This window comes from Oratosquilla oratoria, chromosome 3 (genome assembly GCF_046742065.1).
Source record: "Oratosquilla oratoria isolate Oo_2021 chromosome 3, ASM4674206v1, whole genome shotgun sequence".
NCBI lineage: Eukaryota > Metazoa > Arthropoda > Malacostraca > Stomatopoda > Squillidae > Oratosquilla > Oratosquilla oratoria.
Genome location: NC_134779.1, coordinates 65,624,084 through 65,628,800, shown reverse-complemented (window position 1 = coordinate 65,628,800; position 4,717 = coordinate 65,624,084).

The window sequence follows — 4,717 nt, the reverse complement described above, 5'->3', positions numbered from 1 at the left end:
TAAAAAGGGAAATGAATAAAGAGGAAAGAGAGGAAGAAAAGCAGAAAAGACTTGAAGCTAAGGAAAAAAACGAGAGCAGAAACGGAGTCAGAGAAAGAGAGATTCTATTGGAGAGTAGTGAATATGAAACCAAGGCAGTTCGACATACAAGAGAAAAACAAAAGGGAAACAGAGAACACAATGGAAGTGACAGAAAACTAAGAGTGTCTTAACACAAATATAGATGGATTAATAACAGGATTGAATGAGCTGAATGATTATTTAAAAGAAAAAGAACCGGACATAATGGGAATTGTAGAAAAAAAATTAAAAGGCCCACTACCACCCAACAGTGTAGGACATGATGCATATAATTATTGGATTAAAAACAGAGAGAAAAAGCAAGGGGGTGGAGTTATGTTCCTGACTAAGAAGGATATAAACGTGAAGGGTGTCATATATGGAAAGAATACAGTAGAGATGATTATGATAGAAGTGGAAGACAGAGATAAGAAGAGCAGAAAGTTTGTGATAAATTATGTGCCTCCAAAAACAGCCTCATGGGAGGAGAGTGAACATAAAAGTATGTTAGAGGACACAAAGATAACATTAAATAAAATAATGGAAGATGGAGGAAGAATAGTTATAATGGGCGACTTTAATTGCAAAGAAATCTGCTGGGAAGAAATGACAGTAAAGGGTGGAGACGGCTCATGGGGAAACGCTCTACTTGAGATGATTACTGACCATACAATGACACAATGGATACAGGAGAACACCAGGTATAGAAATGAAGAAGAGCCATCGAGACTAGACTTAATAATTACATCTGAACCTAGAATAGTGGACAAGATTGAATATAAAACACCAATAAGTAAAAGTGACCACATATTGATTGAACTGGAACTTAATGAAGAAAAATATATGAAAAGAAATGAGCAATATAGAAAAAGAAGAATGATGTATGAAAAAACAAACTTTGATAAAATAAGAGAATTCTTTCAACAAGAAAACTGGGAAGAAATACACAAAGAAGAAACAACAGTGGAAGAGAAATGGAATATTTTGACAAAAATTTACAAAAAAGGAGTGGAAAAGTATGTCCCAAGACAAAAACAAGAAAAAGAATATGTAAAATGCTGGTACAACAAAAGTTGTAGGGAGTTAAAAGACAAAAGAGACAAAGCCTGGACCAGATGGAAAAAAGACAGAAGACCTGAAAAATGGAAAATATATACCGATTATAGAAATGAATATGTACAAACGTGCAGAGAGGAAAAGAGAAAATATGAAAAAGATGTCATAGAAAAGTGTAAAGAGCAACCAAAACTATTCTACAGATATGTAAACAATAAACTGAAAAACAAACAAGACTTGGAGAAATTAAGACAAGAGGGAGTTGAATACACTGAGGAAATAGAAATGGCGGAAATTATGAACAAACATTTTAAATCAGTGTTTACAAGGGAGAACATACAACCTGAAGAGATTGAATGGAAAGAGAAAGTCCCCCCTATGGAAGAAATAGAAGTAACAAAGAATGAAATATTGACACACTTGAGTAATCTTGATGTCAGAAAATCGCATGGACCAGATGATATAGCAAACTGGATTCTGAAAGAATGCAGGAATGAACTGGCAGACAAAATACATAGCATACTAAACAGTTCCTTGAAAGAAGGAAAAGTTCCAGAAGATTGGAAAAAAGCAAATATAGTACCTATATATAAAGGAGAAAATAAAGAAGAACCTACAAACTATAGACCAGTCTCTCTTACAAGTACAATAGCAAAAATTTGTGAAAGAATTATCAAAAGTAGATGGGTAAAATATTTAGAAAATAACAAAGTGTTAAATCCAAGACAATTCAGACAAGGACGATCATGCGTCACCAATTTAATATGTTTCTATTCAAGGCTAATAGATATAATACAAGAAAGAGATGGATGGGCGGACTGTGCATTTCTAGACCTAAAGAAAGCTTTTGACAAAGTTCCACATAAGAAGTTGCTTAAGAAATTAGAAACTGAAGGAGGAATACAGGGAAAACTACTAAATTGGATGGAAGACTTTTTGCAAGAAAGAAAAATGAGAGTAGTGATAAGAAACCAGCACTCAAAATGGGATGAAGTAATAAGCGGTGTTCCGCAGGGAACAGTTCTGGCCCCAATAATGTTTGCTATATATATTAATGATATGGATGAAGGAATAGAAAGCTATATGAGCTTCTTTGCAGATGATGCAAAACTACTGAAAAGAGTGAAAACTGAAGAAGATTGTGAATCACTACAGAGAGATCTAAATATAGTACAGGAATGGAGTAGGAAGTGGGAGATGGAGTTCAATACAAAAAAGTGTAGTATAATGGAATTTGGAAAAAAGCAAAAACAGAATAACAGGAGCATATAAATTGGGAGAAGAAGGAATAAAAAAAAAAGTAGAAAATGAGAAGGACCTGGGAGTCATTGTTATGAATAATATGTCACCTGAGAAACATATAAATAAGATTTTTGGAGAAACTTATAATTTAATAAGAACAATCAAAGTTGCATTTACATACCTGGATGAAGAAATGGTGAGGAAAATCCTAATCACCCTGATAAGACCAAGATTGGAATATGCAGCAACGATATGGTCACCAAGTACAAAAAAAATGTATAAAAAAAACTTGAAAGAATACAAAGAGCAATTACAAAACTGGCACCAACACTCTCAAAACTATCATATGAAGAGAGACTACAAAAACTTGAACTACAGACACTAGAGCAAAGAAGAGAGAGAGGAGATTTGATAGCTATTTACAGAATCATGAAAGGCATAGAAATTACTGACAGAGAGAATCTGATAAAATGGGATGACAGAAATACAAGAGGACACGGAAATAAAATAAAAAAAGACAGCTATAGAAGAGACTTGAAAAAGAACAGCTTTCCTCACAGAGTAATAAACAGTTGGAACAAGTTAGATGAGAAAGTGGTGTGTGCAAAAACAATACATGAATTTAAAAATAGTTTAGATAAAATGAGATATGAAGACGGGATCCCACGAGCATAGCTCCCCTTCCCGTAAAATACAACTAGGTAAATACACACACACACACACACACACACACACACACACACACACACACACACACACACACACACACACACACACACACACACACACACACACACACACACACACACACACACACACACACATATATATATATATTCATATATATATATATAATATTATATATATATATATATATATATATATATATATATATGTATATATATATATATATATATATATATATATATATATAAATATATATATATATATTAATATATATATTTATATATATATATATATATATATATATATATATATATATATATATATATATGTATATATATATACATATATATGTATGTATTCAGGGAGAGGATAAAGACATTCCCTGATTATAACAATTAAATAAGCCAAGCCTGAACATGATAGAACAATAGTTTTTACCATGATCATAGCATATGTCTAGAAAAATTTATTCCCATACACATGAATTACAGTAAACTTGCACATGGGCTCCTTTAGATGCTCAGAGTACATTATAGACGATATTCAATTTCACTTCATGTCGTTTGAAGTATCCTCAGTGTTACAGATGGGGTTTCTTCCGGATCAGTGGCGGATCCAGGATCAAAATTGGGGGGAGGGAGGGGGCCAACCTGAATTTTTTAATGTAGATGGCGCTTTGGGGTGGGGGGGGGGGCTTAACTGAATTTTGTAAATATAGATGACACTTTTAAAGAGATGTATTATATAGCACGAATACGATTATTTTGAATATAAAGTGAAGCATATGTTCTCATTTGAGTTTCTTTAATAATATTGGGCAAAAATGATACTTAATCTTATATTTTAAAGATTTACTTAATGATATGTTGAATATACTTCTGCCACTTTAATATTGCTTTCTGCCATGTACCTGTGTACCACGTGGCATGTTCCTCGACCTCTCCAATGAGGTAACGATCCGTCACTGTTTCGGACATTACCCGTCTTGACTTTTTTCTCCGAGGTTATGTTGTAGGACAAAGTGTACCGTACACCAGTTTGCGATCTTCAAACACTGAAGGCAAGGGTTACCGAAGCAATCATATTTATTATTATCTATATTATATTTTTTATTAATTTTTCTTTGATTTATTTATCATTATTACATTTTTTCCGCATCTGACCTAGTTATGGACTAAAAGGTCTCTTGTTGGCATGCTCCGCCTTTGTAATCCTTTGTAATCCTTTGTAATACGGGAAATATTTCAAAACACATGACGTGAAATTGAGTATCGTTTAGTTGTTCTCCGAGCGACACAAGAAGTCCATGTCGAGATTTACTGAACTTTATGTGTATATGGATAAAAACTCCTAGACATATGCTATAAGCATGTCAAAAACTAATAATGATTTAATGTTTATGAAGAGAAACCCATTGCTTCATTACAAAGTTGACAATCATTATCTTATATTTGATAGATTTTTGTGATATGCTTTACTTACATCACTAGACTACACATTATGTAACAGTGTAGAGGAGTAAAATGTAACAGCAGTCCATGGCTGCCTAAATTCTAGTCATGGTCTCTTTTTGGGCTATGCCCGCCAGGCTGAGAACCGCTATTCTATATATCATCTCTAGTAACCGATAGATACATGTATATTCCCTGTCAACCGGGAAACTCCAGCTGTC